This window comes from Lissotriton helveticus, chromosome 3_1, assembly GCF_964261635.1.
Source record: "Lissotriton helveticus chromosome 3_1, aLisHel1.1, whole genome shotgun sequence".
Classification (NCBI taxonomy): domain Eukaryota; kingdom Metazoa; phylum Chordata; class Amphibia; order Caudata; family Salamandridae; genus Lissotriton; species Lissotriton helveticus.
Genome location: NC_136061.1, coordinates 1,674,165,966 through 1,674,186,638, shown reverse-complemented (window position 1 = coordinate 1,674,186,638; position 20,673 = coordinate 1,674,165,966). Strand labels below are relative to the sequence as shown.

The 20,673-nt window shown below is 44.0% G+C and overlaps 1 protein-coding gene across 1 annotated transcript in view; it reads right to left on the bottom strand.

Annotated features, from left to right (window-relative positions):
- Positions 1-20,673, bottom strand: part of THSD7B (thrombospondin type 1 domain containing 7B) — a 1,994,218-nt gene that overhangs the window by 25,379 nt on the left and 1,948,166 nt on the right. The gene's annotated exons all lie outside the window — the stretch shown is intronic.

The following is a 20,673-nucleotide window of genomic DNA, read 5'->3' as shown; positions in this document are numbered from 1 at the left end:
CGACCATCATCTTATTTTGTAATGTTGCCATGTTGCCATAAGTGGCTATGGGTATGCCCAGACATGGGTGCCTTGCTCCCTGCGCCACAGGATTCAAGCTAGCCTGGCTGATATGGGGTGATACCCAGAAACTGGTCCCAGGATGCTTGTTTCCGGTCCAGGGAAGACCTGGCTTGTCAGTTCCGGCCCAACTGCTTTTATAGGGAGCAGGGTCAAGGCCGGACTGGCTACCGGACGTTTTGGTGTGCTGCCAAGCCGGGGGCTGATTTCACTGCGGTGGGGGCTGATTTCGTTGCTGGGGATCTGCGCTTGCTTCTAAATAAACAAAGCAAAATGAGTGGTTTAAAGCCCATGCAGGTCCCCATCAACAAAATCAGCCCTAGGCTTGGCAGCACACCAAAACGCCCGGTAGCCAGTTAGGCTCTGAGCAGGGTCACAGCTTATTTGCATATGACAATGGATTCAACCCAGATCTGTGACTGGGGGTGAGGTCTGAACACTCTGTCCATCATTTTATTTTGTGATGTTGCTATGCACACCCTAAGTGCTTAATGGTGTTCCCAGACATGGGCCCCCTGTTTGCTGCACCACCAGATTCAAGCTAGCCTGGCTGATGAGGGATAATACCCAGAAATGGTATCAGTTTGCTTGTTTCTGATCCAGTGAGCACCTTTTTTGCAACATAACAGATAATATCAGTAACAGGTATATGTAAAGATTAACAGTGCACCCACTAGGAGGGGAGACAAAACAACCCAACAATAGATAGCAGTAACAGAGGTCAGGCTGAACCTGTCTTCAAAGTTGTGAATATATGCTAGCAGTGGTATTTGTGCCACTGTTGTTACCACCACAATAGTTTAAACCAAGTAATATGGAAACCTAATTATTGTTTTCAGAAGAACGGGGAGAGGGGTTGGCCTAACGGCTAAGGCGCTCGACCTCGGACCTGGGGAACTTGGTTCGAGTCTCGGTAACAACGCCAAAAACCCCCTGTGATTCTGGGCAAATCACTTAATCTCCCCATGCCTAAAAAATGAAAGTGTGTCCTCCTGTAACGTAACTGGTGCTATGTAAAGCGCTCTGATAACTGATTCGGTTCGGTTCAAGTTCGCGCTATATAAAACTCTAAAAAAAAAAAAAAGAAAAAACGGGGTGGCCGGCCAACTAGGTTATTGTAGATTACAAGCAGATAATAATCAATGTGTCCCTTGGAATGTGTGGGTAGTCTTCAATCACAGTTTTGGCGGCTTATTTGGCAAAATGAAATGACCTCATCCAGCTGATAGTTGGCACAAGTCACCCTCCACACAGAAGGTGTTGTGTTAAATGTATATAGTCCAAGAACTGGCCACTCAGCCTTGCTCGTTTATGTCACTGTCTCATTATATGCCAGTGGTACCAGCCCAGTGTGTTCACAAAAAGTTACAGATCATCGTTTACAGTAAAGTCACTGCTTCAAATGTAAAAAAAGTAGTTTTGAAGACAGTCAAAGTACAAAGAATGGTCAGTTGTAGCACCAGACAGAGCAGCAGGTAACTAACAGTCCTCCTGGGTGAAATTCATGATACCACTAAATTAAGACTGGCACGTCTCAACGTAGCTGACCGTTTTTATTTGGAGAGCAATAATATTAACCCCTTCGGCGCTCATGACGAGCTGAGCTCGTCATGAGTTGTGCCGCTCGCACGCTGATGACGAGCTCAGCTCGTCATGTAACGCGGCTTTTTGAAAAAAGCCGCGCAGCGCGAAAATAGCCGCCGCACGCATGCGGTTAATAAAGTATAATGCTAGCCAAGCTGATATTCTAAAGAGTTACAAGACCAGCACTTCATTAGAATGAAAAGACCAGCTCTTCTTAGTAGGGCAGTTTCATTCATCGCGGACTTGGCTGAAAGACAGTAGAGCACTTTATATGAGTACAAGATTATAATACATAAAGTCATTTTTAAAGTACAGGGAGATCAATTGATTTGGCAAGAATCACAGGTTGTTGAGCCAATGCCAGGACTCAGACCTGGTTTGCTAGTTCTAAGGCGGGCAGGTCTGATAGTTAAGCCACAGCTCTCGTTTATCCTTCTATTCCAGTTTATACCAGCCTGCCATAAAAAACTGCACTTTTCAGCAGAGCGGTCATTCTAGATATAGCAGCATCTAAAAGCAAGGAAGTAGAAATTCAGAGGGAGTAGCAGCTCCATTTCTCGGCATGACTGACCTCCATTTAATAGGACAGTATCTGCACCTCTTTGCAGTTCTAGTTTAACTTTGTCCAAAGTATACTGTATTTGTGAGTAGCTGGAATCTTTAACTGACAAAGAAGGAGGAAGCTGTGGTAAAGTGCACCCTGAGATCTAATGCTCACAGAGAACTCCAGCAGTCCTGTAACAAGGGTACTTGGGTTTGTGAATGCTTGTTGATACTGTGGCCACAGGCTTGGTCTCTGCACAGCGGACAGTAGACAACACTACAAAGGTACTGTGTGTGCCATGCTGAATCATGATCACAACGTGGCACTATGGCCGACATTGCTCCAGCACGCTAGGAGCAGCAAAAAATGCTGCTGCCTGCATGTGGGAGCAACTTTTTCACCTGGTTCCCTGACAGCAAGCAGGGAAACAGATAAAAAGTTCGCTCCCAGGGGGCAGGGGCATTTTTATTACTGTTTGCTTTTGCTAGGGGGGAGCTTTAAATTGCTCCTGCCAAGCAAGAGCAAGCCACCCCCACTATATCCTGGGTGTGGTCACCCCAGGGCATAGCTGAGCCTGGCCCTGGGGGGGTGGTGTCACCCAGGCCATTAATGGCTCTGAGAGGGGGGACACTCGGCTCCCGTTTCCTTTCAAATGTACATCTGAGCCCCCGGGGATAGGGTCCCCAAGGCTGATCATGGCCCAGGGAGGTGGGTTGTGCGACTCAACTCCCTTTCAAATGCAATGCCTGGCCCCGGGGAGGAGGTGGCCCCCAGGGTCAAATGCGGCCCAGGAGGAGAGCCAGACAGCCTGCCTCCCCATTTTTTAAAATCAGCCTGGCCCCAGTGTGGTTGTGGTCTATTGGGCCGAATACTGCCCAGTAGGGGGGCAGCCCCCCTAATTCATTTGGCTGGGGGTTGGCAGTCCCAAGGGCCAAAAGCGGCATGGGAAGGGGCACCATGTGTGCCCCCTTTATAATACTTACATCACACCCAGGACCTAGTCCACTCGGGTGTCTATTGAAAATAAGTGCAGGATCCATCGCGGTTTTGCGGCAAAATTGGTAAAAAATATTTTCGCCCCCTCTGGCGGAATTCCTGTAGGGCCCCAGCACAGGCTAGCAGTTCAGGGTAATCCTACCCTGCCACCTTATGGGTTTTTTTTGCCTTTTTTCTTGGGACTCGGCTAAGTGTGAGTCCCATGATAGCTGCCAACACTTCCTGGTTGAACTGTTGGCAGCCAGTCAGATCTCAACATAAGCTCTGTCAGAACAGTGATGGATTTGCGCCCCGAGATATCTTAAATCTTTTTTAAGCGTTTGCAGATGGGGAACAAATTCCCTTGAATACTGGGGGGCCCTAGGGGCCAACTAGCCCACCAGGAACCTCCAGTATGTGCCAGGGGGCTGCATTGCAGAGAGGTGTTCTGAGGCCACACCCCTTTTTACACCTCTCTGTAGCGCTTAATGGAGGTAGCTGGTGGGCTAGTTGCACCCCAGGGACCCTCAGGATTCAAGGGGAGTTAATCCACCAACTTAAAACGTGCCACGGGGAGCGTTTGCACAGTGGTGAAGGGAGGGGTTGGGACCTGAGGTGACATGTGTGCAAACACGCCCTGTGGCGCGTTTTAAGTTGAGGAATTAATGCCTCTTCAATCCTGAGGGTCCCTGGGGGCCAACTAGCCCACCAGGTACCTTCAGTAAGCACCACAGAGCTGCGTTGCAGAGTATTCTAAAAAAGGGCGTGGCTTCTGAACACCTCTCTGCAATGCTGATCGCTGGCACATACTGGAGGTACCTGGTGGACTAGTTGGCCCCCAGGGACCCTCAGGATTGAGGAGGAATTAATTCTCCAACTCAAAACGCGCCATATGGCGTGTTTGCAGACATGTCACCTCAGGCCACGCCCCCTTCCTTCACCATTTTGCAAACCTGCCCCGTGGCGAGTTGGTAGTTGGGGAATTCATTCTCTTTCAATACTGAGGGTCCCTGAGGGCAAACTAGCCCACCAGGAACCTCCAGTATGCGCCACGGAAATGCGTTGCAGACAGTGTTCAGAGACCACGCCCCTTTTGACACCTCTCTGCAGCGCAGCACTGTGGAACCTCCTGGAGGTACCTCGTGGCCTTGTTTGACTCTAGGGACCCTTAGGATTCAAGGGGACTTAATTTCCCAACTTAGAACGGACACAGAGCGCGTTTACACACTGGTGAACGGAGGGGACGGGCCTTATTTGACGTTTGCAAACACGCCCTGTGGCGTGTTTTAAGTTGAGGAATTAATTCCCCTTCAATCCTGAGGGCCCCTGGGGGCCAACTAGCCCACCAGGTGCTTCCAGTAAGTGACACTGTGCTGCGTTGCAGAGAGGTGGTGCAGGCCGTGCCCCTTTCAACACCTCTCTGCAACGGCGCTTACTGGAGGTACCTAGTGGGCTAGTTTGACCCTAGGGACCCTCAGGATTCAAGGGGACTTAATCTCCCAATGTAAACTGGCCACAGGGCTGAAACATGCACTTTTAATACGAGCAGCTGACTTCCGTGGTGAGCAGTAGCTTTACTACAGTGATCTAATGCGCAAATAGATTGCTAACATTCCGAATTTATGGCAAATGTGTGACATATCTGAATACCTTCCTGATGGAATCAAAGTACAACATTTAAAGCATTTCCTACTGAGGAGACTGCAGTAAATGAGGAAATTAGGAAACTTAATAACAAATAAATCTCACAAGATGGCCACCAGAGACAAAAGAGCCCAAATGTAGCACACATATCACCCAGATGTAGCCCACATGTAGCCCAATGTTAGAAGTGTGCAAGACACTTTTTATTTTTTGTGTTTTTGCAGTTTTATATAGTGTAGACTTGTCAGGTATTGGAGTGCTTTACATGAGCATTGGTTACATCACACAACAACAAATTTATTTTGGCTGTAGACATGGGGAGATTAAGTGATTTGACCAAAATCACAGAATGTCGAGCTGAAGTAGAAACTCCAAGCTGGTTCCCCAGTTGCAAAGTCTGCAGCTCTGGTCTGGAAGTAACACCACATCCTCTCCCCTAACTGCAACATTTAATCAAGTAGTCAACTGGATAAAAAAACATAAAGATAACAAAAAATTAAAAGTGCTTTGTCCCTATTTGAAAACTCAGAAAATATGTCCTCATTTTAGTTTTTTAGAGCATTAACCATAGGTTTGATGCAAATAAGACCCTCTCATATATGTAATTTCTAAAGGAAATGCTCTAGGTTTTACAGTTTAGATTACATCAAGATGACGTCAGGCGTTCCACACTTTTGTAATAAATAGAGAATGTTAGCAGTCTAGTTGTTCATTAGGATACTGTTGAGAGGCAGAGGCCAGGGGCACGGACTCTTAAAATTGAAGGCAGGTAGGAGGGTGCAGAGGCAACAATTTGACCACACTGGGCAGGCAGGAAGGGCAGTGGCAGTACAACAGACTATGGAGGGCAGTAGAAAGGGGGGCAGGGGCAACAAACCAACAATACAGGACTGGCAAGAGAGGCTGTAGCAATATAAAAGACCATTGTGGGCAGAAGGAAGAGGCAGTGGAAGTACAACTATACATGCCAACAGACCCGATTCAGCCAGGAAACACCCAATGTTTTTAAGCCTAAATGGGCTTTATTTGATCTGTCTCCTGTCTACAATCTCTTCTTTTTCAATGTAAATCAAAGGGGAAAATCAATACCCCCGTTCTTTTTTCATAATCTCACTCTTACCAAGTTCAAAATGTTAGCAAGTATGGTACATTGGATCATGGAAGGCAGGAGGAATGGGGTAGGGACATGGACTCGGATAACAGTGGACAGGAGGTTCATGGAGCGGTGCATCAAACTGACCCTAGAGGGGTTTGCAGCAGCACAATACACCACACAGGGCATGTGGGACGGGAGTGCAGCACAACAATCCATACAAAGCAATAGGGAGGGGACAGGACCATGCACATTGACAACAGAGAACAGAGGGGAAAGAGACAGTAGTAGCTAGCTGACCATAATGGACAGACAGGAGAGAAAGCTGCAGCGGACGAATCAGGGGCAATACAATGGAACAGACAAGCCAGGAGAGAGGGAATACGGGTCTGCACATGGAAACAGAGGGCTGGGGCAAGGGGACAGAGCAGGAGCAGCAAGATGACCATGGAGGTCAGGCAGGATGAGTACTAGAAGCAAGACAAACCATGGAGAGCAACATCGAGACTATAATGGCATACACACAGACCATGGAGAGAAGGTGGGAAGGGGCCAGGGGCAGCTAGCTGACAACACAGGGAAGGTGGGAAGGGCCCTGGCAGCACAGAAGACCATGCATGGCAAGTGGGAGGGTTAGTGGCAGCACAATGTCTATGATGGGCAAGAAGGAGAGTGCAGGGGCATGCACAAAAGGCCATAGAGGGTAGAAGAGAGGGTCAGGACCTGGACACAGTCAAGATAGTTCCGGGGAAGGGGCCTCACAAGAGACAGGCAGGCAGCACAACTGACCAGGGAGGGCAGAAGTGTGTGGCAGTAAAATGGACCATGGAGGACAGGAGGAAGGGGATAGGGGCATGGAATGTGGACAGGCAGGGTGGGGGAGGCAGGGACAGGTTACAGTCCTCTGACAATGCTAGGCAGGTAGGAGGGGAGTGGCAGCTCAACAGAAAACTCAGAGTAGATAAGAGTGGCAGGTCCATGGAACATGGTGGGCAAAAGGGATGGATCAGGGGCATGCACACAGACATTGGAGGGCAGGGGAAAGGAGAATAGGGGCAGCAAGCGAAGCACAGAGGCTAAGCAGGAGGTCAATTATGGGGCATAGAATTGGGCACTGGAGGGCAGGAGGAGTGGACTGGTACATCATGCTAAATGGAGAGCAGTGGCAGCACATCAATGGTAGGAGGGAGGAGGCTAGTCCATGGATTCAGACAACAGATGTATTGCGACTTATATAGCGCACGTATCACCCGAAGGCATCAAGGCGCTTGCTTAGGGAACCCGTCCTGGTATTCCCCTGTGAGATACCCCGGCAGGGTATCCACAAGGTGAAAGCCAGGCATCCCGCCACGAGGGGCCGTAGTGGAGATTAAGCAAGCTATTGCCCAGAGTCGCAGAGTGTGACCCCGTGAGTCGAGTAGGCACCGGAGCGAGAATTGTCGAGTCCATGGAATTTTTGAGCCCGAGACCCGCCGAGGCGGGGAATCGAACCCTGGTCCACAGCCGATCTCAGCTTCCGGGTCTGCCGCCCCTAACCACTGAGCCACGCTTCTCCACAGATGATAGGGAGGAAGTGGATGGGGCAACAAGCTAACTATTTAGAGAAGGCGGGAAGGCCAGTGGCAGAGCAACGGCCACACAGGGCTGTAATAAGGGAGCAGGGACATGGACTTGGACAATGGATGGCCAGGAGGAGGGAAGGCAGGAGCAGCAATCTTGGCTGGGGGCAGCACAATGCCAGGCCCTGCTTCCAAACCCCCACCATCCATTGTGATGTGCATCTTACATAACATTAAGAAAAACCTAGAAATGTGCTGAAACAAACAAAGATTACAGGGATGGTATAGTTAGACTCAGATTTCACTCATACACAACCAGTGAAATTCAGCAGTTATAGTTACCTTAGCTAACTATAAATTACGCCCCTGCAATGTACTGCTAATGACCTCAGACATTATCATTCATGACATGGTCAATTACATCACTCATGACATCACTCATGACATCTCAAATGATCTGTGAATGTAATGGAACTATAATCGCTAGAAATTTATTTAGGGATTGTGTGTGTATGTTAACACCCCTTTTTTTTCTTGTAAGAACCATTATAATACGCAATATGCCCATATTAATATGGCCGATAGCCTTTCACTTTAAAGTAATGTGTAATCCATTGTTTATATTGATGTTTGCAATCCTAAGTATTTTTATTATGAATAAGTCATGTTGACGAACAGACAGGTATGGCGGTCACGAGGCAAGATATGCTGAAATGACATTGTGTGCATATTAACACGTGTTTTCTTTTCTTTATTGTATCCAGTCCTGAATTTTCACATCGTGACCAGGCCAATTTGGCCGCCAGCTTTTTGGATTAATGTAATATGTAGTCCTTTGTTAATGTTGGCAACTGGAGGCTTTTGTACATTTAAATAAGGATGCTACAATGACGACTTGTATTTTTATCAAGGTTCGGACGAGCCGAAATGCTTGGATCACGTCTTTTGCAGATTAAATACTTCCAAACTACAACCTGAGTGCTGATTCCTTCTTTGTAAGAATGAGATGAGATTAAATACATATATATAGAATTCACTGAAAAAACCACAAGTTGCAGGCACATTATAGTTAGACATTTCACTTGTACAAAACAAGAGAAATTCAGCCGTTATAGTTAGTTGTGCTAACTATAACTCGTACTCCCGCAATGCACTGCTGATGACATCACATATTACATCACTCATGACATGGTCAGTGACATCACTGATGACATCTCAAATGACATCACTGATGACATCATCCAAGTGATCATCTGATGCACCCCCTAAAACACTAAAAAATACAGACTACTATTCTCAAAACCATAGACACACCAATACTAGTACAGCGACAATATTCTGTGCACTATGCATGCAGACCTCTAATCAGTTATATAGCATTGATACAGTCTTTTAATTTCTCAGTTAGTACCTTTGCAGTATAGGAATCCTTCTGTCTGTCCCATGCACTAGTCCATTCACCCATCCAGCACTATGTACGTATCCTATCACTCGGACAATACCTAAGCACATATAAATTTAGCATGCACTTTCTTTGCAGCACTGAAATTACTCCAGTTATTAGTCATATACTTATGGAATGGCCCAGCCACTAACCCAAGTACAGGTACAATGGGTTGTACGCTATGCATGCAGATCTCTAACAAGCTACATACTATTAATACGCTCTTCTAAGTACCCAGTTAATACCTATGCAGTGTTGGAATCCTTCTGTCTGTGCCATGTATTTTTCCAATCACCCATCCAGCACTATCTACGTATCCTATCACTCCTCCAATACCTAAGCACTTATAAATTCAACACGCACTCTCTTTGCAGCACTGAAATTATTCTAGTTACTAGTCGTGTACCTAATGAATGGCCTACCCAGAAAAAATAGTACATCTACAATATTCTGTGCACTATGCATGCAGACCTCTAATCAGCTACATAGCATTGATACAGTCTTTTCAATACTTAGTTAGTACCGATGCAGTCTATGAATCCTTCTGTCTGTCCCATGTACTACTCCATTCAACCATTCAGCACTATCTACGTACCCGATCACTCCACCAATACCTAAGCACTTATAAATTCAGCACACACTTTATTTGCAACACTGAAATTACTCCAGTTATTAGTCATATACTTAACGAACGGCGTAGTCATTAACACAAGTGCAGGTACAATATTTTGTACACTATGCATGCACACCTCTAACCAGCTGCAAACTATTGATACACTCTTCTAAATACCCAGTTAGTACCTATGCAGTGTAGGATCATTCTATATGTCCCGTGCATTTCTCCAATCACCCATCCAGCACTATCTACTTATCCTATTACTCCACCAATACCTAAGCACTTATAAATTCACTATACACTCCGTTTGTAATACTGTAATTATTCTAGTTACTAGTCATGTACTTATGGAATGGCCTAGCTACTAACACAAGTACAGCTGTAATATGTTGTGCACTATCTAAGCAGACCTCTAACTAGCTACATACCGTTGATACACTCTTGTAAATACCCAGTTAGTACTCATGCAGTGTAGGAATTGTCTAGTCTGTCCCATGCACTTCTTTAATCACTTATCTACCACTATCTACTTATCCTAGCATTCCACCAATACGTAAGCACTTAGAAAATAAAGTGTTCACTCTGTTTGCAGCACTGTCATCATTCCAGTTACTAGTGGTATTCTTATAAAATGACCTAGGCACCAACACAAGTACACATAAAATATTCTGTGCATAATCCCTACAAATCTCTAAGCAGATACATACTAGTGGTCAACTCCATTAAATACTGAAGTAGTACCCATGCAGCGTAGGATATCTCCTGTCAGTCTTATGCAATTCTTCAATCCCCCATTCAGCACTTTGTTCTTATTGTATCAGTCTGCCAATACCTAAGCACTTATGGGGCAGATTTACAAGCACCCTGCGCCACCGGTTCATCACTTTTTGTAACGTAGTGATGGCGCCAGGCACTCCTTCATAGTTACAAGGAGAGGAAAAGCCACCCTGCGTGGTTTATCCTCTCCTTGTAAATACGGCCCCTTCATACACAGAATTTTGCGTTGAAGGGGCGTGCCGTAGGTGTTGCTGTGGGTGTTCCCACGCCACACCCATAGAATAAGATACATCTCCAGATTTATGAGAAATCGTAAATCTGGAGATGTGTGTGAATGCTGCGCCATCCTAGAGTTGGTGTAGCAAGGCATAACGAGGAGAATTGCAACAACAAAGAACAGGGTTTTAGGTAGAGGGAAATACTGGGCGCACTGCTCAACGGTAATGCGCAGGAGATATGTTGTTAGGCAAAAGGTGCATACAGGTGAGGGGCAAATCCCTGTAACCCCTCAGAAATGTGTTTTGAGGACACACCGAATACAATGAAAGCAAGACCTGCTGCACACTAAATATAAAGTATAAGAAAAACAGATGTCTCAATGGACATAAAAGTTCAAAGATGCATCCACTACTGTGTTACTGTGTACCATTTCACAATTCACCCACTTTTCACTTTTGCACCATATACAGTCACCATATAAACCTTATTTCATTGTCAAACTACCATGTACTCCATCCCTGCTTTTGTATCCTCCCCAGCCCTGAGGAGTCGCGGAAATAGTGTGTTTTCTTGCGACGAAACACGTGTCGGCTGGCTTTCTATGAACAATAAAAGAGGAGCCGAAACACTGGTGGTCTCCTTCTTCGTTGAAAATTTGAACTTTTATGTCCATTGAGACATCTGTTTTTCTTATACTTTATATTTAGCGTGCAGCAGGTCTTGCTTTCATAACAAGGAGAATTGTTTTATTTCTCCTAATTTTTTCCTCTTTCATTGCATGCTACATTCCACAGCATACATTGAAAGAGGAAAATGCCTTTACTGATTGTTTTTGTTTAGGAAGGTGACCCTTCCTGAAGAAAAACAATCTCCGCACCATGGTGCAAGGGTGCCTGTATCACCGCATGGCTGCAGTTTGTGCAGCAGTGCAGAGGGAAGCACAGAGTTGTAACATATTCATGTACATATGTCACAACCCTAGGCTTCGGAAGTGCCACAGTGCAGTGCAGCTAAAAAGCTTGCAGTGTCACGCTGCAGTACTTCCTCCTAAATCTTCACCTATATATTCACCATACACTACTAATGCATTCTTTCAGTCAATCAAGGTTTACACATATATTTAACTAAACTTTCACACATTACCTTGCAATCAAAGTTCTTTCTTTAACCAGATACGGCAGTTCTAATAAGAACTTTTTTCCCTTGTTTTTTCTTTTGTATTTTTTTTTTAACAATTTTGTATTTTTTTGATGTTCTTTCAAAAAATGAATAAAAAACAAGAACAAATAAAACAGGAACCTTTTGGAATTACTTATCATTCCAAAAAAAAAAAAAACTTAACAAAGATGGTTGCGTTGCGCAGCACAAACTGCATCCACCGACTGCTCACCGAAGCGTATGTTTCTTACACTTCACACAGTGTTGCTCGAGAAAGGCGAATTCTAGCCTAATGTCCATTGCAGGTGTTCCTGAGGACACTCCAGACGTACTTGCCACAGTAGGTGAGGGGTTCAAAGCAGCTCGCATCATTTCCTCCCGAGCAAGCTTGAGAGGATATGTGGTCTGGGGATGCTTGTACATAGATGCAGTGCCACAAGAGTATTTTTTTCACTGCCTCTTGACAGGACTCGGTCACAAATTTTGCATGTCAACTTTCTCGCAATTACTTTCTTCTCTCCAGGTGGAAAAGTGAAGAATTTCCACACAACAGATTCCAACTTCTGTGGACGTGGTGCCTCCGGCAAGAATTCTTCTCAGAAGATACTTCCTCCTGGTGCTGCTGCTGTCCAGATGACATTTTGTTTGATATTTTTTGAAAAACACCAAAAAAACAGGCAAAAAGGGTTCTTCTAGGAAAAGAGATGTCTCTCTAAAGATGTTCCAACAAGAATGATTAAAATGGGTGGGGTCCTTCAATAGATACAGTGGGAAATGTTATGAACCAATGAAATCCTTTTTTTTAGGTCACATGGGATCTGTGCTCTCTGCGCTCACGAAGCTCGCACAGGGCGCAACTTTGCGAAAATATATTTTAAAATAATTTAAGTTTATTATAAGTAAAAATATGTTATTTTTCTGAATATCTTAGATAATCTCTTGCCCTAATATGTATATTAAAGACACATACATATCATTTTAGAACATAATTTTTTTTTGCGGGAGTCGCGCACCCAGCATGCCCCAGCATGTATACGACGTCATGCGGGACCCGCCACCTTACAAGCATCGCGTACCGTAATGCACATGTGTCACGAATGCATGGGAGCAGGAGTCCCAGACTGGTCACATACCAATCGTGCACATCACGTAATATTCAATGTATATGATGTAACTGAAAAACACGCAGCCGTCGCACACCGTACGTGGATCCTTCATGACTTTTCTAAAATGGCGACAAGAATCCACGCACTCACCGTGATGTGTACGCTCTGGGTGCACGACTCCGAAAAAATGTTGCAAACATTTTTTTTAAAGAAAATAATATAAATATATTAAAATTAAAAAAAAAAAACATTAAACAATATTTCAGGTTGAATTAAAAAAAAAGTTTTTTGCAATTTTCAAAAAATATATAATGTTATTTAATGAATAAAATATTTATAAATAAACAGTTAAAAAACTGTAGAAAATCAGTACAAAAAAATTGGTATAACTACTATTACCCTTAAAAATTTGCATTTAAAAAACCTTTGAAATTCACTGAAAAAACCATAGGTTTCAGAGACATTAAAGTTAGAAATTAGCATTTGAAAAAGCTTTGAAATTCACTGAAAAAAACATAGGTTTCAGAGACGTTATAGTTAGAAATTAGCACTTAAAAAACCTCAGAAATTCACAGAAAAAAACATAGGTTTCAGGGCTGTTATAGTTAGCTGGACCGTTCACTCGTACAAAACCATAGAAATTACTCCGTTATAGTTAGTTCTGCTAACTATAAATCGCGCGCCCGCAATGCACTGCTGATGATGTCACATAGGACATCATTCATGACATGGTCAGTGACATCACTGATGATATCTCTGATGACATCTCAAATGACATGACTGATGACATCATCCGATGTGTTAAAATACCCCTCACACACCAAAAGGGACCTTGGTGTCATGCTTCATCATCGGAGTCTTCCCGCTCGGCTGCCGAACGGGGCAGTGCTGCAACAAGCGACTACGCCGGAGCACCTTTTAAGTGAAGGTGCTATGTGGGTGAGTGGGAGTGAGTGTCAGTAGGGTCAGGGGTGATAAGGTGATGTTAAAAAATACCTGGCCTAGTGTAAAGAAAAAATTATTTATTAGGCACTGGCTGGTATTATTAAAATAGGTGATGTCGGAAAGGTTAAGCTAGTTAGTGGGCTAACTTTCCTGTGCGGGTCAACATGTTTCGGGGCTCCATGCCCCTTCGTCAGGACCAGGGTCAGATCCCCCTGTCACTCACTAAATGTTGTGCCACAGTGCGTGTATGTACCCTAAACTATAAGGTACTTACTCCTATCAATGTGTATTTTATTTTATTTTTTATATAAATACACAGCCCTTGCTAGTACTGGTATACTTGGTTGTATGCCTGAAAAACAAGAACCAGGTGTTAAAAGTGCGCGGATCCCAAAGCGCTTCGCTTAAAGGTACCTGTGAAAAAAAGATGTGGAAAGGAAGACTAATACACATAGTACATACAGATGCTGCTGGATGTCCTATGGGAGGTAAACAGTTTTTCATCGAATCTGTAGACAAATATTGCTGTGTACCTAGTTTCAACTAAGGACAACACTCAATCAAACACACACACAGTTCAGTACATTATGGGAAAGTTTGTGCAAAGCGGTATATACATACTAGCCAGGGAGGGGATCAGTGCCCCATGAGCCAAAACTGAACAGACGGGTAATTGGAGGTCCAACTGCAGTTAGGGAGTAAAATGGGAAGAAAAACAAGAGGGAAAAAAATGTCTGTTGGTTTTCCATATCTGTTCTGTAATGAAGGAGAGACGATATGGACAGCAAAGTTTTTGTGCCTATCCTTGATCGGCTATGCCGTACTTACTAAACCTCCAGCCTCGTGGTGCTTCCTCCTCTGTCCGTGGCTTCCGTGATTGTGAGGAAGGGAGCTGGGGCGGAGGCTTATATAGTCGGATTTCGATCGTAAATTGCTAAGCTTAATCGGATAATGACCATTAAGTCGGGACACGTGTGTTTGCAAACAATGGCCGCCCCGGAAGGTAAGCGTGGTGGCCATTGGTTAGTATGCAAATTAACACGGGGGCCAGGTAGGGTGTATTGTTGTAAATGATTGCCTTTGGCTCAAACGCCTTCTTTTTGTTCGAGATAATGGGACCGGTGGGGGAGTGGGGACCGGCGACTCCGTTGAAGTCGATTTCTTTTCGAGGTGTGCCTAGCGCTGAACGCGCATGCGCGGAAGAAGTGTTCCGTCCCCGCACATGCGCGATGAGCGCCTAGCACAATCCAGCGGGGGGGGTGTGTTGCGAATGCGTGGGGATGGAGTGTCCTGACCGCGCATGCGCGGATGGTGCTATTGTCATACTGGGAATCGGTAACTGACCTTATTTTACAGTGGGAATTGGAATGTAATAAATACAGTCCTCACACTAAATTAAGAAATAAAGGTTTGGGGTTTATTTTCAAATCTACAAGGCAAGGCTCGGGTCTTTTAGACTAAGATGCAGGGTTATAATTTCTGAAGTTGTTATTTCTAAAGGGGAGCTAGGTGTGGTGTCAAAAGTTTACAGACTCAATTTCTAGTTGAGTTGCGACCAGGGTATGTCGTCATTCAGGCCTGAATGATGAGTGCCCAGCCTGTACACCCAGCGTTGTTCCTTTACAAGGAGGTTTTGATCATTGTTGAAGGCCTCTATGATTGTCCATTTCAGGTCTTGGACACTGTGCCCCATGCTTAGATAGTGTGCAGACATTTTCGTGGTGGTTTTCTTGCAGCGTATGTTGCTGCGGTGTTCCCCCATTCGAATTTTAACTGGTCTACTGGTCATGCCCACGTACTCTTTCCCACAAGGGCAAGTGATTAAATACACAACGTTGCGACTGTTACAATTGGTGAACTGGCGTTGTTCCCATGTGGTTTGGTTTGAGAATGTAATGACATGGCTTTTCTGCGTGGACTGGCAGGATATACATGAGCCACATGGATGGTGGCCTCCAACCGATGTTAGTCTGGTGGGTGCAACCGGCCCAACACTTCGAGGTCTAGTGTGGACCAACATGTCTTTGAGGTTTTTACCTCTCTTGTGCTAAAACATTGGTTTTGGGATATCAAGTTCTCCACAGTTTAGAATTTTCCAATCTTTGTTTACAATTTTGGTAATGCGGTTGGAATTAGTGTTATATGTTGTTACACAGATCGGTCTCATGTCCGATTCTCTTTTCTCTGTGTCTTCAAGTAGGGCCTCGCGATTGTTATTACGGGCTCTCTTTTTTCCTTTCTTTACAACTGATCTTGGGTAATTTCTATACAGTAGTTTTTGTTCTAAGTCCCCTGCCTGGGATTTGAAGTCGTTAATGTTGCTGCAGTTGCGTCTCAGCCTCAAGAATTGCCCGTAGGGTAAATTCTCCCGGAGATGTCGCGGGTGGAAGCTGTCGAACAGTAGCAGGCTGTTTTTTGCCATTGGTTTGAAGTGGGTGCTAGTCTCAAGTTTACCCTCCACTGGATAGATATTCAGGTCAAGAAACACCAGGTTCTCTTTGGAAACAGTATGCGTGAACTTGAGGAACTGGTCTTGTTGGTTAAGCCATGACATGAACTGGGTCACCGAGTTTTGATTGCCCCTCCAGATGACCAGTACATCGTCTATGTACCTCTTCCACGTAACTACGTGGTTTTTGAAGGGATTATGATCGCTGAGGATCTTGGTTGTCTCGAGGTGATGTACATACAGTCCGGCTAGACTAGGGGCACAAGTGCTCCCCATACTAGTGCCATGCCTCTGTAGGTAGTATGTATCCTCGTATTGGAAGTAATTTCTTTTCAGTGTCAAGGAGATGCACTCCAGTACTACTTGTCTGGGAGTGTGGTACTTCCATGGTGTACTGAAAAGAACCTCCTCTATGATATCGATGGTTTCTTGATGGGGGAGGTTCGTGTAGAGGCTCTCCACGTCTAGACCCATGAGAAGGTCTTGTTCTGGGTCAAAAGTTATGTCTTTCATCAACTGAAGAACGGCCTTAGTGTCTCTCAAGTACGTGCTTGTTGCTTGTACTAGGGGTCTAAGAAACGCATCCGCGAATTTAGACAGCGGTTCTAAAATTGACTCGATACCAGAGACTATAGGGCGTCCTGGTGGATATGGGGCCTCTTTATGAATCTTAGGTATCGTGTAAAAGTATGGTATTTTTGGTTTGTCCTGAATTAAGAATTCGCTCTCTTTTCTGGAAAGCCAATCGTGTGCCATGGCCTCTTCGATCATTATTAAGATGCTAATCCTGACCTCTTCAGTGGGGTCTTCTCTTAATATTTGGTAGTTACGTTTATCCTCGAGCAACTTTCTACATTCTCTGTCATAGTTATGATAGGTTTGTATGACAGTTGCTCCGCCTTTGTCTGCAGGCTTGATCACAATGTCCCGATTGTTTGCAAGTTCGAATAAGGCAGCTCTTTCCAATTGTGTGATATTCTGGAAAGTTGTGTTTATATCCATGGGTAATTTCTCTAGGTCCTCCATCACCGCTTTCTCAAACGTGAGAAGTTCAATCGGTATAGTGGAGTCAAGAGGTGTGAAGGTTGATTTTTTCTTTAGACCGGTGTCTGATAGGTCGGTTCTTTCCTTGTCGGAGTTCTGAAAGAAGACCCTAAGTTTCAGTTTTCTCATGAACTCTTTCATTTCCTGACAGATTTTGAATCTGTCCATTTTGTTGGTTGGGACAAAGCCAAGACCTTTAGACAGTACTCTTTCTTGGGCTTGTGTTAGTTGTAAATCAGAGAGGTTCACCACTAGGTTCCCCGACTGGTTGATGCCGTTTGGCTCCTGGTTGACACTCCTGGGGGTGCCCCTGCTTGTTGGTTCCAATGTACCTGTGTACCTTTTCGGTTTCTTCCCCTTCGTGGGCCTTGGCGCTGGCCTAAAAAAGGAGGCTGGCCATAGTAATTGTGTGGGGGTACCTGTTGGTTCCAGGGTTGGAACTCATGCATATTGGGTGGTGCTAGTGGGTACTGCATGTATCCTGGTGGCCCCTGGTAGGGTGCCCAGCCTCTCCCGCGACCCTATATGCATGAGTTCCAACCCTGGATACACCAGTACTAGCAAGGGCTGTGTATTTATATAAAAAATAAAATAAAATACACATTGATAGGAGTAAGTACCTTACAGTTTAGGGTACATACACGCACTGTGGCACAACATTTAGTGAGTGACAGGGGGATCTGACCCCGGTCCTGACGAAGGGGCATGGAGCCCCGAAACATGTTGACCCGCACAGGAAAGTTAGCCCACTACCTAGCTTAACCTTTCCGACATCACCTATTTTAATAATACCAGCCAGTGCCTAATAAATAATTTTTTCTTTACACTAGGCCAGGTATTTTTTAACATCACCTTATCACCCCTGACCCTACTGACACTCACTCCCACTCACCCACATAGCACCTTCACTTAAAAGGTGCTCCGGCGTAGTCGCTTGTTCCAGCACTGCCCCGTTCGGCAGCCGAGCGGGAAGACCCCGATGATGAAGCATGACACCAAGGGCCCTTTTGGTGTGTGAGGGGTATTTTAACACATCAAGTGTATTTCAACACCACAGGATGCACAATAACCTTCTAGGAGGTGGACCTTTGTGATTACAAGTACCTTGACAAGAGGAGGAGGTGCCCACCTCGGTGCCTACCAGCACCACCTCTTCCATCCCTTTTTTTTATTTCCTCTGATGACATCATCCACCTGACAATCTGATACACCTCATCATACACTAGTATAACCTTTCATCACTCACTGTAAAATACAGAGTACCATATTTGAAACCATTGACACACCAATACTCTCAAAATCACTGACTCTTACATATACTTATTTATATACATCAAATCACACATACAATGCCTTTTATTTTTTTACTTAGTTGAAGATGTACAACTAAAACATATATTCGCTCTCCAACCCACAAATTAATACACTCAGTCACCCAAACATCTGTTTCCACATACACTCTTAAACCTATACACCTAGTTAATCAACCATTCACACACCTATCGATAGAGTTACACACAACCCATCCAACCACACACAAACTCAGTGTCCCATACAAATACTCACCCAACTAATCAATAACTAATATACACACTCATGTAGTTAGTGACCACCTGATGCAGCATGTAATACCACAACAGAGACAGTGATGCACTTATTCACATAGTTTAATTACTAATCCATGTATTGAGTGAGACACTTTTAATGACTCATTTAGACAGACAGTCAGACAGCTACTAAATCCTCCATCCAGACAGTTATATATCCACTCAATCGTCAATACAGATTGGTATATATATAATACATATTTAAATTTCAAACTAAACCACGTTCACTGGATGATGTCATCAGTGATGTCATCTGTGATGTCATCAGTGATTTCACTGACCATGTCATGAATGATGTAATCTGTGACATCATCAGCAGTGCATTGCGGGCTCGCGAGTTATAGTTAGCAGAACTAACTGTAACGGAGGAAATTCTATGGATTTGTATGAGTGAAATGTCCAATTAACTATAACACCCATGAAACCTATGTTTTTTTCTGTGAATTTCTAAGGTTTTTAAAGGCTAATTTCTAACTATACCGTCTTTGAAACCTATGTTTTTTTCAGTGAATTTCAAAGCTTTTTTAAATGCTAATTTCTAACTATAACTTCTCTGAAACCTATGTTTTTTCAGTGCATTTATATATATATATATATATACTACCTGAGGAAGGCGGAAGCTGAAACGTTGTAGTGGAAATATATTTTTGTTCTTTGGTGAATATATCTGTTTGAGTCACTTCTTTCTTGGATATATATATATATATATATATATATATATATATATATGTGTGTGTGTATATATATGTATATATGTATACTTTTATTTATTAGTTTGTTATTATTGCTGATAAAAACAAATTCAGTCTTGTTATGATTCCCCTTGAGAAAGGAATTTTCCAGCCATGCTTGATTGGTGGAAAGGCACTCCTTTAACAGTTGATAGCCAAATCATAGTTGTATGTGGTACATCTGGTGTTTACAAGCATTGAATATACTGATGTTAACAATGTCCCCAGCTAACAGGAATCTTAATGGCTCCTTGGGCAGGTTGTTGATAACAGCTATGATGATTATGCCATTTGGGATGCCATAGGTGATGGGAATGGTTCAGATCTGGAGAAACATTTAATTGGAAGACATATGTGTTTCAGGATCATGGAGTATGGCGTTGTTATTGATACTGTGAAAAGGCAAGAGAGGGATCAAGGCTGACAAGAAGGTATAGGTTGTAATTTTTGGAGATCAGAAGTAAATCATCAACTTTGAGGGTGATTGTTTCCATACTGCTCTGTAGTCTGATTCTGGACTGGCATTTTTTCTGAAAAGCACAGGTTTTGATCCTGTGCTGGAGCTGGAGGACAATTAGCTTCCTGATTAACTTCTTGAGAAGAGTAGTGAGTAGTCAGGTGGTGTTAGCAAGATCATCTGGAAGAACCCTGGGTTAGTGTAGCATTGATGGTGTTCAGTAGGAGTGAAAAAAATCTTTAGCAAGTATGTCCTTGTGCCTACCCTGAAAATTTCTAGGGCATGTTTTATGATTTTCGGGCTAGATTGTCTAGCTGCCAGCTAGTCAATCTAGAAAGGCGGACTGTATTCAAATCTTCAAATTTTAGAGTTGGGAATTTTTTCCCTAAGGAAATACCCACCAACATGGCGTGGGCTCCCTCTTGCAAGTCATGTATGACTACAGTACCATCATGTCTGGTATCATGGTAAAGTTGTAGCAATCTAATGTGGTTTATAGAAATGTTCAACCACAGTGACTGCAGTTCTTTTCTAGTTCCCATAGCTCAGAAACACAGGGCAGTAATTGACTTATGGGATTTCGGAGCTCTGCTGTGTGCAGCCCATGAGCTAGCTTGGTAGATTTTTTAAGTTCAAAGTAAACACTTTAAACAGAAAAACA